General features: G+C 40.1%; 1 non-coding gene across 1 annotated transcript; it reads right to left on the minus strand.

Annotated features, from left to right (window-relative positions):
* Window positions 1-17,056: 17,056 nt before the first annotated feature.
* Window positions 17,057-17,163, minus strand: LOC112090169. Its single transcript, XR_002901517.1, has one exon. It is a non-coding gene; the product is annotated as a small nucleolar RNA R71 (small nucleolar RNA).
* Window positions 17,164-17,646: the final 483 nt, after the last annotated feature.

A 17,646-nucleotide genomic window follows, 5' to 3' on the forward strand; every position in this document is an offset into this window, starting at 1 on the left:
TCAGTCGGGTAAAGATCTAGTCGGGAATGACTAGATCAGATAAGCATGATCAAGTCCAGCATGGACAAAGATTAGGTGATCAAGTCGGAATTAGACTATGATCGGGCATCCAACTTAGTCAGAGTTAGACTAAGTCATGGAGGAGTAAGATCTAATCTAGTAAGGATCAAGATTGGAAAGTTAGACCGAGCAAAACAAAGAATACGCAGTTTGAAAAATACACAGAGAAATGTGGAGAAAAAAAATAGAGAAGGGGATTCACGCCCAAGGGAGATTTCTCAACCAAAAAGGAAACTTGCCAAAGGCATGGACCATCGGAATAAGGGAAAGAAGTCAGGCCGAACATAATCCAGGGAAGGATTAGAATGAAAGGTTGTTTACAAGGCAGTAAAGAAATGGCCAAGGGAGTAATCCATAGCTAATGGTATGGATGGGAGAAGTGAAGATCCGGCCGAGAGCGGTCATGAGCGATCAGGAAGATTGACTGAGAAAGAAAGAAGATTCGGATCAAGGGAAGAGATTGCGGTCTGGGAGAAGATTCATCAGATCAAGATAGATCTGAGAAAACGGTCACGGAATGGTGCATAAGCCGGGACTGGATCTGTACGCATTGACGGGCCGGAATAGAAGATTCTCTATCGGTTACTTAGTCATGTGGGGATGGTTGGTTGAATTACTAAGTACCGAAGGGAATTGTTTGTATCTACAGGATACGGTTCAAGGATGGAATGGGACTCGGCAAGGAACACAGTCAAGGTAGACGCACACATTGATCAGTTCAATCTAAGACATGAATTAAAGGGTATAAAATGTTGAGGTTCGGCCAGGAGATAGCCTGAACATGAAACACATCTTCCAAGGTGTTAGAACGGTCAGGATGGGGTGTTTCAAGTTGGTACCAGAGCATTCCATTCTTGATTAGACTATGATCAGGCATCTAAATTAGTCAGAGTTAGACTAATTCATGAAGGAGTAAGATCTAATCTAGTAAAGATCAAGATTGGAGAGTTAGACCGAGCCAAACAAAGACAAAATCAAGGGATGATATTAAGTCTTGGTGGACCAAGGTCTAGGGAAAACAGAGTAATCCATAGCCAATGGTATGGATGGGAGAAGTGAAGATCCGGCGGAGAGCGGTCAGGAGCGATCAGGAAGATTGACTGAGAAAGAAAGAAGATTCGGATCAAGGGAAGAGATTGCGGTCTGGGAGAAGATTCATCGATCAGATCAAGATAGATCTGAGAAAACGGTCACGGAAATGGTGCATAAGCCGGGACTGGATCTGTACGCATTGACGGGCCGGAATAGAAGATTCTCTATCGGTTACTTAGTCATGTGGGGATGGTTGGTTGAATGACTAAGGACCGAAGGGTATTGTTTGTATCTACAGGATACGGTTCAAGGATGGAATGGGACTCGGCAAGGAACACAGTCAAGGTAGACGCACACATTGATTAGTTCAATCCAAGACATGAATTAAAGGGTATAAAATGTTGAGGTTCGGCCAGGAGATGGCCTGAACATGGAACGCATCTTTCATGGTGTTAGAACGGTCAGGACGGGGTGTTTCAAGTTGGTATCAGAGCATTCCATTCTTGATTAGACTATGATCGGGCATCTAACTTAGTCAGAGTTAGACTAAGTCATGAAGGAGTAAGATCTAATCTAGTAAAGATCAAGATTGGAAAGTTAGACCGAGCCAAACAAAGAAAAAATCAAGGGATGATATTAAGTCTTGGTGGACCAAGGTCTAGGGAAAACAGATTCTACCACCGCCAAATTCGAGGACGAATTCCATTCAAGTAAGGAAGACTTGTAACGTCCGCATCCCACAAACTTACAATGGGCCGATTTGTTTATGGGAAAGAAGTGACTTGGGTCAGATCAAGGAAGTGATGGTGAAACAATGCATGTTCAAGGAATGATCGTAAAGGCTTAGTCAGGGCTGAGAAACGGACAAAATGACTTAGCGGGATAAAAGAAGAGAAAGTTGTCGAGCTAAACCAGCTGGAAGAAATGAAGTAGCTGAGTTACTAGCTGAACTAGCTGAGCTACTAGCTGAGCTAGCTGGACAAGCTGACCGGCAGCTCTACCTAGCTCGGCAAGCTGATTGAGTACTCATCCAGCTGGGTGGACTAACAGCTAGTTGATGAGCTAGGTGGGACTGTGGTAGCCTTAGGTCATGGATGGTTGGAGGATGCGATCAAAAGGTTCTTAGGGTTGAATAACTGCCTATGAATTCTAGGGATGCGATCTAGACCGTTGGAGGAATGGACGGCTTAGATCGGGATGCGAAGGATGGGCAGTTATGGAAAGAGACACCCATCCATATCCTACATAAGGATTATATTTTCGTGGTTATAGAGATATCCACACACACAAAAAAGATAAAAAAAGAATCCAGGGCCAAGAGAGATTTCTGAATAAGAAACGGAAACTCGCCTACAGCTTGGATCACCGGAAAGTAGGGAATGGAGTCAGGCCGACCATAGTTCAGGGAAGAATTATGAGCGAATGGATGTTTCCAGACAATAAGCACACAGCCAAGGAAGTAATCTATGGCCAAGTGTGTTGATGGGAAAGAGCGAAATTCACGCCGAGAACGGCCATGAGCGACCGGGGAGATCGACTGGGAAGGAAAAAGAGATTCGGATCAGAGGAAGATATTGCGGTCTGGGAGAAGATTTATCAGACCAAGATAGATCTGGGGAAACGGTCACAGAGGTGGTGCATGAGCCGGAACTGGATCTGCACGGATTGACATGCCGGAATAGATTACTCTCTATCAGTTACTTAGTCATGTGGGGATGGTTGGTTGAATGAATAAGTACCAAAGGGAGTTGTTTATATCTACGTATACGGTTCAAGGATGGAGTGGGTCTCGGCAAGGAACAGAGTCAAGGTAGATGCGTGCATTGATCAGTTCAAATCCAAGATACATATCAAAGGGGCGCTGAATTACGAACGTGGCTACGGTAAGTACGCTATACTGGGAACAAATAGTTAGTGACTTATATATTATTAGACGGTTATGTCTAGGGAATGGAATCCATAGGATGTATGACTTGAACTGAGTCTAAGATTATTCTATAAACCGACTAGAAGTCAAAGAGGGCTGTCTGAAGGTAGAAGATGATCTGACCAGCAAGTGATAGATTGGAATTAGATCAAGGGGAAAAGAAAAGTTTAAGTAGAAAGAAAATTCCGCTGTGTATTATTAGAAACGTTAGACGAATCTAAGTTAAATGGCTAAGTAAAGTCATAAGGAAGATCCAAAGGAAATCTCTTGTAACAAGTGATTAAATAAGAAAAGGATAGGAAATAATGAGGTTCGGCTAGGAGACGGCCTGAACATGGAACGCATTGTCCACGGCCTTAGGAGGGCTGGGACGGGGTGTTTCAATACCCTAAGCTTATCCTTGTATATAAGTTCTTTTAGATATTTTTTGTGTGTTTGTGTGTTTTTGATGTGTTTGTTGAGTGTTCTTAGAAGGTGTTCATGCTTTGTGGTTCGAAGAAACAGCTGCCAAAATGTGTAAAGAGAAGATGCCTTGTGTTTAGAAGCATTGTGGCACATGCCCTCGGTGTGACCCCTCGGTGAGATTCCATATCGAGACCCTCTATTTTGCTCTTGAACCAAAGGAAACACCAAGGACCTCGATGTAACCCCTTGGTCACTTCCATGCCGAGGCCAGATGTGCGAACAAAAGGTCCAGGACCTCGGTGCGATGCCTCGGGTGGAGCACACCGAGGCTTGATGTTTTCAAACCCAGAAACATGCACCCCTCGGCCACATACCTCGGCATTGGCACACCGAGGACCTTTTTCACGAGCTAATGAGATCAAGGAGCTTCAAAGACTTGGGTCAAGAGAGTAGGTTCAAGCAACAGCCATCTCCATCATATTCCATTCCTCCAATCCATCACAAAAACATCTGGTAACACTCCAAACCTGTACATAGCATTCAAGCATCTAGTCTTTCATTTCCTTAATTTTTCTTCTTCATGTTTATTTATCCTCTTTCTCATGCTTTTATTACACAGGGACTGCATAATTTAAGTGTGGGGGAGGGGTTTTGTGTTTACTAATCATGTTTTATATGTTCTTATTTTCTCGTTTGCATCTTGAGTCTCATTTGATCATGCATAGCATCTAAGTACATAGAAAAACCAAAACAAATTGAAAAAATTTGAAAACTTTCACACAAAAAAATTTCATGTAGCTGCATTCACATGTTAAGATTGAGTCTAGAGTTGCATAATCATATAGGTTTGCATCATTTGCATGGGAGTAATGATATATTTCTTTGAGAGAGCATCATCTTAAGAGTTTAGTTCATGGCCCAAGTTATTAGTTCTTTGATGCTTGCAAGTGATGAAATGGGTGACAATGTTTAGACCTTGATTGAAGCAAGATTTGAATTGAATTCAGCCTTAGCAAGTGGAACTTTTAACCTGACTTTGAATTATCATGTGATGCTTGCTCAGATGAACTTGTGGATACATATACATACTTGGATTATCTTTTTCCTTTTTACCACTCTTGTTAATCCAAATAGCTGATCTCCATCATTGATACAGTTTTCCCTGCCCTTAACTAAGCCATCTTTGAAGCCTAAACACTCTAGTGAGTGATGTGAGGCCTTGTTCTGAATAAACTTGATAGAAAGTGTTGGGTTTGGGGTCTGGTGTTCAAAGAAAGAAAGCTCTTTTGTTTAAACAAAAGAAAAGTCTAGCCTCTAAATGAAAATAAAGAAAGAAAAGAAGCCAAAAAGGCTCAAATGTCCAAGTAGATGAGAAAAGAGGCTAGATAGTGCAAGAGAGAAAGAGCTAAGTGTAAAGTTTAGACCCCAAAACCAGATTTTGCGAATGAAAGTTGAATCCCCTGGTGAGAAAAAGAATGAGAATGAAGTGAGAGGTGGGCTGAGAAGGAAATGCAAGCCTTGGAAAAAGGGTAGCTTAGGTGTGTTCTTCATGGGTTTAGAGTTAAGGTGAAAGATCAATTTGGGCAATTGGGTAGATGGGAGTGTACTCTTGTATGCATCAGTTGATTTTTACCCTTAGCCTTCTGTTAAAATTTATTCCTTTAGTGTGATCCCTTGAGATGAATTAAACCCACCTGAGATATTGAATGAGGCCATCTTTTTCTCATAACCTCATCCCTTAGCCAAACAAGTTCATTTGAATAAGCATCACTTTGATCCACATGGTTACAACCTAATGAATTTTAAAAGGCTGAAGGATAAGAATGCTTGTGTAGGTCATGGTTTGAATTTGTTGCATCCAAAGAATTCCTTTGTATTGCATCTCAGAATTAGTAACTAGGACCATGAGCTTGAACTCTTATGATGATCAACTCCCTCTCTTTAAAGAAATGTGAACTCCCAAACATTCAACCTCTCTCTCTCATTTGTTCTAGTTTGCTTGAGGGCAAGCAAATGATAAGTGTGGGGGAGTTGATATATTCATACCTTTGCATGTTTAGGATGCATTTTTGGTCCAAGAATTGAGTCCCATTCATATATTTTAGACAGATTCTTCATGTTTTATCTTTGTTTTAGAGTTTTAGGATTTTTCATTAGGTCCAAGTGAGTCTGGCATGTTAGGAGTGTCTATTAGGTACTTTGGAGGTCACTTGGAGTGGAAAAGGGTGGAACCAGGTGAAGAAATGATGAAAGAAGGAGCAAAAATGATGAATTTTGGGTTTTGAGGTTTATCGGCCAAAAACCTTACCGCAGGAAGATTTTTCTCGGCCAAAAGTGCTTACCGGATAGCTTCTGTTGACCAAAACCTGTACCGCAATACGTGAGCATCGGCCAAAAATGCCTGATTGCCGATACGTTCCAAAGATAACCTGAGACGAAGCTTTTACGAGCTGATTCAGCTTCCGGTATCTTCATCACGATTTGATAGCATTGAGTCTAGTTTCCAGAAAATTTCGAATCACCTGATTTGGAGCAGTGAGCTGAAAGTGATTGCAATCGGAAGAAGGACATGTCTTGGAGCTATTTCCGGATCATTCCGGTGTGCCTCAAAAATTTGCTGTCCGGGAAACTTTGCTCTCCCTGGATGCAGTTGGGTTCTTCACCAAAGTTTTAGCTGGTTGAGTGATCTTTCCTGTGGACTTTGTTTCAAGTCATTTAGATCTGTGAGGTAAAAGTTACTGGGAGCAGAAGACAAGCATGTCAATTTGGGTTTCAAGAGATGCATCTGTGCTAAGTGTTTTTCTATACCTCGGCATCAACCCCTCGGTATGTCTATGGTGAGGCCTATTTAAGAAACTTTTGGGAAATCCCTCGGGCTTATGCCTCGCCCTATTATATGCCGAGGCCTCCTTTGTTGAAGATAAAAGGCTCAAAACAACTAAGTATCAAGGCTGAAGCATCAAAGAGGTTTTCTTGAATTCTGCTAAGCGTTGGATCCAGCCTCGGCATGGACACCTTGGTACAACTATCCCGAGGTTCTCGTGAATGAGACCCCTCGGCCTGAACCCCTCGGTACAGTTAGGCCAAGGTGGATTTCTGAAAGTTTTGTCCAAGACCTCGACATCACCCCTCGCCTTGTTCTATATTGATGTGTTCCAATCCGAATGAAATGCTTGATACCTCGACGTGACCCCTCGACATGCACAATATCGAGTCCTCTAGTCACGTGTTCCAGTTCACAAAAACTTTGCTCCAACGGTCAGATTCAAAGTCGGATCAAAGCCAAAGATTGATGTAAGTTCTTGGTGTGTTCATCATATCAACCCAGATTACAAGACCCCTCGCCATCAACCCTCGGCACAGAAATCTTCACCAAGCTGAGGTGTTCACCCAAGAGCCCAGGAATACCGGGTCAGTACCGGGTTTGTCCCGGGCTGACCCGGTCCGGTTTACTCAGCTATAAATACATTTTTGGGAAAAACCCTAAGGATTTTTTGTTCCATTTTTAGTCTTCTTTCCTCTTTTGTGAAAACTCACCTTTTTTTAAGAGATATCTTAAGGTTTTAATCAAATCAAGAGTATTTCTTAGCAATGAATCATCTCTTCTTCTCATCTAAAGTTTCTAATCACGATTAACATCACATTTTGCAAAGGATCTTGTGTGTTGATTATGATTAGTGAGTAGTCTTTTATTAGGGTTCTAGATATATAGATTAGGGTGCTTAAGTGTTAGATTAAGATGTGTTTCTCATTCTCTAAATAGTTGTTCTTAAATCTAGATCTTTGATAATCACTCTGGACTAGAACTTAGGTATTTCACCACCCAAAAGGTGTTTGATGAAATGCCTGAATCAAGCTATGTTAGATGTTTATGAATTAAAGCCATGGAAATAATTGTTTTATGCATAAATGACAAGTTAGTATTGATGTTTAATGCTGTCTTATTATTATGTCTCCAATGATGATTGGGTATGAGTGATAATTTGATTTGTGTTTTGATGCTTGGGAAAGTTAAAACTGGTTTGGAATCCTAAGTCACTTGAGATCATTCATCATATGGTTCATTAGCATCTTAGTTTAGCACCTATAGCACCCTAATCCATTATCATGTCTAGAACTCTATGTTTTATCATCTTCATATCATCATCATCTTGCTATTTGCTTGCTTAATCTGGTTTTAAATCACTTGCTTAATCTTGTTTAGTCTTGTTTATGCTTTCATTAGCTACTTGTTACAACAAACCCTCTTTGATTCTGCTTGGATTAAGACACAAACATGATAAATTAGTGTGCTAAACCACATTGTTGGATTGATATCCATTTATGCTACAACAGATAAAGGGGACTGATACCCTAAGAGTCCAATAAACTTTTGTCTATCATGTAGTGATCAAGAAAGGGCTGACGAGCCATTGTCAAACCCTTTAGAGGGCTGTGACACCGGAATTAAATATCGAGTCCTGTGATTGGGCGGAGACATTAATCGTCAAACCCATTTATGGGTTGTGGCATAGATTGAATACCAAGTGGTTGGGATTCTTGGGAATATGAAATAGACTCGCCAGGTTGATTGTTTTGAATGATTGAATGATTGTATTTATTTAGAAATATTATGATCATATATATTATATAACAATGTTAGTTATTCTAGGTTGATTATTGCTCGAGTTTGATGCTTATATTATGTATATTCATTATTCCTATTTCAAATAATATATGAAAGAATCTTGTGTGTTCTATGAGCACACTGATGCGATTGTAAACAGGGTCTTGTTCGTTCTAATAAGCTTCAGGTTTTAAATTTATAACCCCTAAATGTCTGCAAGTGCACAAATGTGCGCTGTAGTACTTAGGGTATCGATCCACAGAGACTTAGTTGTTTCAGTACGAATTCACGGCAATGCTTACATCAAACTAGAACTAAACATGTTTGGGTTTTGGTTTTGGTTTTGGTTGTCACTAAATCTAAACTAAAAAGCAAGGCAAATGAAAGCAATTGAAAACGAAACACAGTAAATAACAAGTAAAAATAAAAAATGAATGAAAGCAGGGAAAAATCGATTGGAAGTAGAAGGCTGTAAACAATTAAAGAAAAACGCTGGGCTCAAGGGGTTTCGCAGGGATTCATGGACTAAGCTATGTCGATTTTAAACAAGTGATAAAGGTAATTAACTACGTATGTTCTAGAACTCGAGGCACGGAGGTATAAATAGCCTACTTTCGCAGCACTAAACAACTATCTCTCGCAACCCTGATCAGTAGGTTTCCACTCTGATCCTGGAAGGGAGTAGATGCAATAGCGGAACAATACTCATCAACATTCACAACTCAACTACAGGTAGGTTTCCACTCCTATAGAATTATTGCTCGTTCCACCCTAGTTCAGACAATCAATGAAAACTGTTGCAACATATCATATCAGATCGGCTTCTAAGTGGCCAGCAAAGAATCACGCAGTAAAATCAAAGGCAAACGAAGAACATCTAGAAGATTATAAATCATAAATCTATCGATTCATAAGCAAAGAAACACGGAATTCCCTTTGAACAATCCCTTTAAACCCAACTGGGAAACTACTCAAACATATTGTAACAAAGCATCATAGAGTATTAAAAGTTGCAGGAAACTAAAGAAAACAGGGAAGAAAAACGAAGAACGGAAAAGCAGACGGAGGCGCAATGACTTCCTCCAGCGGCGGCTCCTTCTCTTTAAGACGGCGGCCTCCTCTCTAGGGTTCCACACGAAATCCCTCTCTCTCTAGGTTTGTCTATATTTCGGTCTCTATTGGTCTCCCTCTTTAGAATGACCTAAAGAGGGTATTTATAGCTTCTGGAGTGGTCTTGGACACTTAAGGCTTCAAAAATAACGAAAGGAATTGATTTGGGCTTTAATTAGGTCATCTTGGAAGTAAACGACTACTGGCCGTGGTCGCGATGCTTCTACCCGTGAAGAAATAGGCTTTGGCCGCGGTCCCGGTTGATGTCGTCTTCCGAAACTGCATTTCTATCTTTATTGCATCGGGTGTACTTGGAGATCTAACCGTTGGATTGTCTCCAAACTAATTGCATTAGAAAGCTGGTTGTATCCTCTATGTTGTCCCAAATTTTGGGGGTGATCAGACGGTGAGAAGATCTTCATCGCTTGTCATACTTCTGACGGTCTGCATTTATCCAAAATCGCTCATTTGTTCTAAATTGCATATCTTTTGCCCAAGTTTCCTGAAAAGTCTTTTGAAACTCTAAAACATTGAAAACACTTTAAAAACCATTGAAAACAGAGTTAAAACACCTGCATAAGATATAATTATGATCCATAAAAGTGGTCAAAATACGGTGTTATCAACTCCCCCAGACTTACCTTTTTGTTTGTCCTCAAACAAACTTAAGTCAGAAAAGAAATATTTGAAAATCGCAGGAACTAAACAATATCTCAGTGACCGTCCTTCTAAACCATAACTTATCGTGAAACATCTATTTGGATCTAGTCTAGAAAATTTTCACCAAAATACAGGCAAACTAGTCCGTTAATCCGTCATGCGAAAATCTACACACTTAGATCTAACTTCCAGTCAACTAGCTCTCTACATTCATTAAGTATATTGTGACTTCTCATCAAAGACATTATTCAGGTAGACAGCGTTTGGCATTTAAGTGGTGAAGTTTAAGTGTTTCGGGTTACCTGAAGAATATGGAAGATGCAAAATATTATGCAAAACCGCAAGAGAGAGAAGGACCTGTTGATGACCGCTAATTTTCAGTCACTTCTCCTTTACCAAATGTTGTTGCATAATCTTCCTCCTTTGTCGTAAACAGCTGTTCCCCCAGACTTAGATCTTTTCCAGAAATCATAAAGATAATCTCTAAAACTCCATATAATCGAATCAAGCTTGCCTCAAGTATAAAATTCGATCCTCCTAGACTCTCCAAGGCTTTAAATTTCTTTTCTTTTCTATTTTTTTTTTTCTTTTTCTGATTCTCTTTTTTTTTTTTTAAAGAGGAAACAACCTTTTATAGAGAGGGAATCTAAAGGACGAAATTCTACCATGATTTTGAGGTTTTTACAAGGCAAACTGAGTTTTCTCCTTTTGTTGAATCATTCAAATGAAATCGCTGGTCTCCATCTTCAGTGACTGAAAACCGCGTTGATCCTCTTTCTCTCCGACGTTTTTGCACATATCTGCATATAGGACAATGATAAACAAGAGTGCATGTGGTTTGAAAGAGGTTAGGTTCGGTAGGGGACTAGCTAAAGATAAACTAGCCATTAAGGATCAACAAAGAGTGGTAAAGGATAAAGGAGTCCTGAATGTATGATTCGTTTCCCTGAGCTAATGCTTTAATGAGAAAATTAAGTCAAAATTAAGTCCAGATAAAATGAGCTAGTATATCCTGTCAGAAAGAATCTCCATGAAAAGAAGTCTTCTGGTGGGAGTTCGTAGTGCAAGTATTCTAGCTACCGCCTAGTCTAGGCCTAAATCACGAAAAGAGCAAAAAACGAGGAAATAACGTAGAAACACACTGGTCTAATTCATCATAGTAATGTTTATTGTGTTCCTAGTTTGAAAACTTTTTTGGAAAACATTAGGAAAATGATTTTTGAAAAATTTTATGAAAAAGTTGTCGGGAAAATTTTATGTAAAACATTTTGAAAAAAATTTATGTGTCCAAAACAAACTCAAAACGAATCAAATTTCATTAGTAACGGATGAACATCCTCCCCCAGACTTATTTCACACTGTCCTCAGTATGATAAATCTTGGAAACAATGGTAAGGAAAATAGAAAAGTTGAAATGTTTAAGAGTACTTATCGTGCTGGAGAGTGCTGCTCGTCCTTTGTATTTGTTATTCCTTATTGAAAGCCTGAAATTAAATGAAACAGAAACAAAGAAAAGAAAATAGAAAATAAAGGTCAAAGGGAAACAGATAAAATAATAAGTGGGTTGCCTCCCACTAAGCGCTTGTTTCAAGTCGTTAGCTTGACATTGTTGCTCGATTAGACTTATCTGGGGTCGTGACACTCCTTGATCTCATCATTGGCCGATGATGGATCAATAAAAAACATCACTTCTCTCTTGTCTTCTTTTTCTTCAGCCAGATATGGCTTTATACGCTGTCCATTCACTGTGAATGAGTTTCTGGTTTTATCCCACAGGACAATGGCTCCGTATGGTTTGACTTCCTTTATCGTGAAAAGTCCTGACCATCTTGAACGTAATTTTCCTGGGAAAAGCTTAAGACGAGAATTGAAAAGAAGAACTTTATCGTTAGGAGCAAGAGTTCTATGAATAATCTTCTTATCATGATATGCTTTAGTCTTCTCCTTGTAGATCTTCGAATTTTCGTAAGCATTGTGTCGGATTTCTTCTAACTCATGAAGTTTAAGTAGTCTTCTTTCTCCAGCTGTTTTCAGGTTCATGTTCATCTCCTTGATAGCCCTTTGCACTTTATACTCGAGTTCTACTGGAAGGTGACATGCTTTTCCATAAACTAGGTTGAATGGTGTTGTTCCTAATGGTGTCTTGAATGCTATTCGATATGCCCATAATGCATCGTCAAGCTTGGCAGACCAATCCTTGCGATGAACCACAGTTTTTTCTACAAAATCGACTTGATTTCTCTATTTGAGATTTCTACTTGACCGCTGGTTTGGGGATGGTATGACGAAGCAACTTTGTGCGTAACTCCATTCTTTCTAAGAAGATTCTTGAAAACTCTGTTGATGAAATGTGATCCTCCATCGCTTATCACAATTCTAGGAACTCCAAAACGCGGGAAGATTACAGATTTAAACAGCTTCATGACAACTTTTGCATCGTTGGTGGGACTAGCGACTGCTTCAACCCACTTAGAGACGTAGTCTACTGCTACCAAGATGTATTGGTTTCCAAAAGAAGTTGGGTATGGTCCCATAAAATCTATTCCCTACAAATCAAAAATTTTGAACAAAGTAGTCCACCAAAAACCTGATTGTAAGATCTTCGAAGCAGTTTTGAAGGTTGCGAAATGTCCTGCGTAAGACGAGCTATGGCATCCGAATAAAATTCCTTCCATCTCTTATTCAGCCACGCATCTTCGGAATAACCCATCAGCACATCGCTTGTAGAGATAGGGTTCATCCCAAAAATAATGTCTTATGTCTTTCATAAACCTTTTCTTCCTATTACCGAAAAATTGTGGTGGTTCTACATCACCTGCTAGGTAATTCGCTATGTGCCTAAACCATGGGGTGTTGAAAGCATCTGATCTTTGCATGAGTTGCCTTGGTGGTGCGGTATTAACATTGGTTGGGGTTGTATCTATTGCATAGATGTTTTCTTCCGGCAAACTATCATTTAAAGGCAATCTTTCTTCAACTATAATCCGTGAAAGATGGTCTGCAACTCCATTATCTGCTCCTTTCCAATCTCGAATCTCGATGTCGAATTCTTGCAGTAGAAGGATCCATCTTATCAACCTCGGTTTAACGTCTTTCTTAGACATTAGATACTTGATTGCAGCATGATCAGTATGAACTATGACTTTAGATCCTACGAGATAAGAATGGAATTTCTCAAATGCAAATACGACAGCTAGAAGTTCCTTTTCTGTTATTGCATAATTGCTTTGAGCTTTGTCTAGGGTTCTGCTTGCGTAGTAGATTACGTGCAGTTTCTTATCTTTTTGTTGGCCAAGCACTGCTCCGACTGCATAGTCACTTGCATCACACATGATTTCGAATGGGAGTTCCCAACCAGGTGCTTGCACGATGGAGCAGAGACAAGGGCTTCTTTGATCTTATGAAACGCAGCTAAGCACTCATCATCGAACTCGAAGTTCGTTTCCTTGCAAAGCAAACGCGTAAGAGGTCTAGCTATCTGAGAAAAATATTTAATGAATCGCCTATAGAATCCTGCATGTCCTAAGAAACTACGGATGCCTTTTACGTTTGTAGGGGGTCGTAGGCTTGTCATGATTTCTATTTTAGCTTTGTCAACTTCGATTCATTTTCCCGAAATTCTGTGCCCAAGCACGATTCCGTCTCGTACCATGAAGTGACATTTTTCCCAATTCAATACTAAGTGCTTATCTTCACATCTTTACAAAACTTTACCAAGGTTGGCTAGGCATTTTTCAAAAGAAGACCCATTGACCGAGAAATCGTCAATGAATTCCATGAAATCTTCAATAAAGTCTGTAAAGATCGACATCATGCACCACTGGAAGGTAGCAGGTGCATTACACAATCCAAAAGGCATACGTCGGTAAGCGAACGTGCCATATGGACAAGTAAATGTCGTTTTTTCTTGATCCTCCGGGCGAATAGGAATTCGGAAAAATCCGCAGTATCCATCAAGGAAGCAATAGTAAGGGTGATTAGCTAACATTTCTAGCATTTGATCTATGAAGGGAAGTGGAAGATGATCTTTCCTAGTTGCTGTGTTCAGTTTCCGGTAATCGATGCACATGCGATGTCCAGTTACTGTTCTTGTAGCAATCATTTCATCCTTATCGTTTTTAACTACAGTGACTCCTCCTTTCTTAGGGAAAACATTGATGCGGTGGTGTGCTGAGTGTCAACTACGTGAGGGAACAAGTTTTACCCTTAACAAAACAAAAGAAAGCCGCAAGTGCACAGCTAATCAGTTGCAGTATTTAGGGATCGAATCCACAGAGATTTGTGTGTCTGGTATTCTTCTACGGTTTTTAACTTTATGTCTAGACTAAATTGGTTTTAAAGGTTGGTTGTTTTTCTTGAATTAAACTAAAGCAAAATAAAGCAAATAAATCTATCCTAAAAGGTAAGTAAAGAAATCGAATGAAAGGCAGTAAAACAAGTGAAATATCGAACTAAACAAAGATAAGGCAAGTAAAATATCGCATGAAAGGTAAATAAAGCAAGTAAATAACGAACTAAGGAAATTGAAATGCAGGTCTAAGAAAAGCAAGTAAAAATCGATGGAATTGTAAACTATGGCTAAAAACGATGAGCTTTTGGGAACTCTAAGGGATCATAATCGGTTTTAACAATAAGGTAGATAGATTGGGATTGACGGATAACAATATATGGGTTCTAGAGCTAGAGTACGGCGGTATGACTACGTCACTGTCGTGATCATAACCAACTGTTTCTCGCAACCCTGACCAGTAGGTTTCCACTCTGGCCCTGGAAGGGAGAGAACGCAAGAGCTGCATAAGACTCATCAATACTCACGACCTCGCCGCAGGTAGGTTTCCACTCCTACGGAAAAATCGCCTGTTTCATTCTAGGGCTGATACTTAATGAAAACTTTCGCAACACTAACTATCTAGATCAGATACTAGGTGATCAATCAAGCATACATGCAATAAGAACAAGAATAAACAGAGAACAGGTCGAAATCCCAGATCTATAAACCTAGATGTCTTAATCGATTATGAGAGCCCCTTTCGGGAACCCTAAGCCCAACTCGGGATCTACTCAGACATGGCTGAGTTCGACATCATCATTGGTTTTAATAAAAGTAATGAAATACAGTAAAGAAAAGAGATAAAGAAAGCTTCTCTATTGAAGAACTCGGACTTGAACAATCTTCTACAAAAATCTCATAAAAACGGCTAAAGGAAAAGGGTTTCTGTAAAGTATCAAAAGCTCCCCTAAAAACGACCTAAATGACATGTATTTATAGTCTCCAATACTCCATGGTCTCTAGGGTTCCGGAATTGAGGCTGGGAATGACTTTGGGCTTCAGATAAGTGGGCTTTAAGTCGGAGCTTGAATGTCGAGGACGGGAGTGCTGTGACCGCGGCAATTGGCTTCACTTTCCGACACACCGTGGCACTCACCCATCAACCCAAGGAAGCGGTTCAGTACCTGGTTTGTTCCGGGCTGACCCGCGACACTTTCCCTTTGCTATAAATACATTTTGAGACTAAAAACCTAGTTATCTTATCTCTTATCTGTTTTTAGCTTTAAGAACTTGCCTCTTTTGTGAAACTTGATTAATCTAATCTGATATCTCGTTTTTGCATCAGAATCTTGTTCTCTCTTTATTTCTTTTATCATCCAGCATCAAAACTCCTTATCATGACTAGCTACACGTCTTGCAAAAGACTTAGTGAGCTCGTTATGATCAGTGAGTAGTCGTTTAAGCGGCTTTAGATAAGTAGATTAGGGTGCTTTCAAGATAGATTAGTGGGTTTAGGTGTCTAGTCTTGCATGTTTCATTCTTTAACCGACAAGATCTCTAGGCTGGATCCAAGCATATCACTTGAGGTTCAGATCTGAGGCATATATTGCATCAAAAGTGTTTGTAGAAATGTCTGAACCACTCGGTTAAAGGTTTAAGAGTCTTTCATCGCGAGAGTGATAGTTTGTTCTCTTAAATGACATATTTCAACTGAATCTTATTGCTGATTGATTCGTGCTTCTCAAAAGTCATTTTGGTATGAAGGAGGATCAGTTTAGATGTTTAATACTTTCATGAGAAGATTAACATGCCTTGAGTTCAAAGTTAAATGAAATCGCTTGATAAAATGATTCATTAACCCATTAGTTTAACTTGGAAGCACCCGAGTCAAATATCCTGTCTAAAGCTTCTGCCTTTATCATTCATTATCATCATCTGAATCACCTGTTTGTTGTTTGCATCTTGATTAGTTTAAATCTCTGTTTTTATTTAATTTTATTGCTTATTTGCTTGTTAATCATCGTCACCAAACTTTTACCTTCTTGTCTTGACTTAAGAGAACAAATGACATAGGCTAGTGTCTCGTTTACAAGCTTGGTTTGACACCCCTTATACTACTTTGACAAGGGGATTGATAACCCTTCTAAGAGCCTGAAAACGCTTAGTTATCAATTGGCGCTGTTGCCAACTTGTAGGAGCATTAGTCTCTTGTTTGTTCTTAAGTTCAAGCTTTTCTTTCTTTTGTTTTACTAACTCCTTTCCAAGTTCTTGTTTTGTTTTCAGGTGCATGAATACCAGGTCTCGGAGCACAGGATTGCTTTTCCCATACGACGATAACATCGACAGATTAGAAAGGCGAACTCGCGAGAGAGAACGGCACTTTGACAGACTTGGAATGGCAGAACAACAGCGAATGGAGCAACAAGCTCAGGCAGCCGAGCACCAGGCTCAGGCTAATCAGGCGCAGGCAGGAAGAAATGAACAACAAGCCTATGTTAATCAGCAACAGGCTCAAAGAAACGAACGGCTTGCTCAGCAAAACCAACACCAAGCGAATAGAAATGAGCAACAAGCCCATCATGTTCATCCGCCACCGCCACAAGTTCAGAGACAACATCCTCCAATCTGTGTTGGAGAGAATGACCGAGCTAATGCGCACCAATACCGAGCTGGGATTCAAGCTCCACCAGTTCAAAACAACAACTTTGAAGTTAAAGCCTCTCTGCTCAATATGGTGCAAAACTCAAAGTTCCACGGTCTGGCTGGAGAAGACCCTCTCGAGCATCTAGATCAATTTGATCGGGTTTGCGACTTAACCAAGATAAATGGCGTCTCCGAAGATAGCTTCAAGCTACGCTTGTTCCCTTTCAGCCTCGGTGATAAAGCACACCAGTGGGAAAAGAATATACCGAGGGGTTCTATACAAACCTGGGAGCAGTGTAAACTGGCGTTCTTATCAAAGTTCTTTTCCACATCACGCACGGCTAAGCTCAGGAATCAGATCTCAAGTTTCACGCAGCACAACAACGAGAGCTTTAGTGAGGCCTGGGAACGGTTTAGGAGCTATACTAACCAATTCCCACACCACGGCTTCTCAGAGGCATCCCTCTTGAGTACTCTATACCGAGGTGCACTCCCCAAGATCAGAAACCAACTCGATACAGCTTCAAATGGGAATTTTCTTGGGAAAGAGATCAATGCGGCAATGGAACTAGTCGAGAACCTAGCTATGTCCAATGACACATATGGAGAGGACTTTGACAGAGCAAACCGTACAGAGGGATCTAGTGATGAACAGCGTATGAAAAAAGATATAAGAGAGCTTCAGAGCAAGCTTGACAAGGTTTTGAAGGCGACTCAAAAGACAATAAACTTTGTAGGCGAGTTTGATGAGCAAGGGCCAAGTTTTGACAATGTTAATGAAGATGGTCTAACACAAGAGGAGCTGAATTACATAGGGAATCAGCAGAGGTATCAGCGGTTTAACAACTACAACAGTAACCCAAACCTCTCATACAGAAACCCGAATGTAGCTAATCCCCAAGACCAAGTGTACCCTGCTCAACAACAACAACA

Source organism: Eutrema salsugineum, unplaced genomic scaffold (assembly GCF_000478725.1).
Source record: "Eutrema salsugineum unplaced genomic scaffold, Eutsalg1_0 scaffold_11, whole genome shotgun sequence".
NCBI classification, from domain to species: domain Eukaryota; kingdom Viridiplantae; phylum Streptophyta; class Magnoliopsida; order Brassicales; family Brassicaceae; genus Eutrema; species Eutrema salsugineum.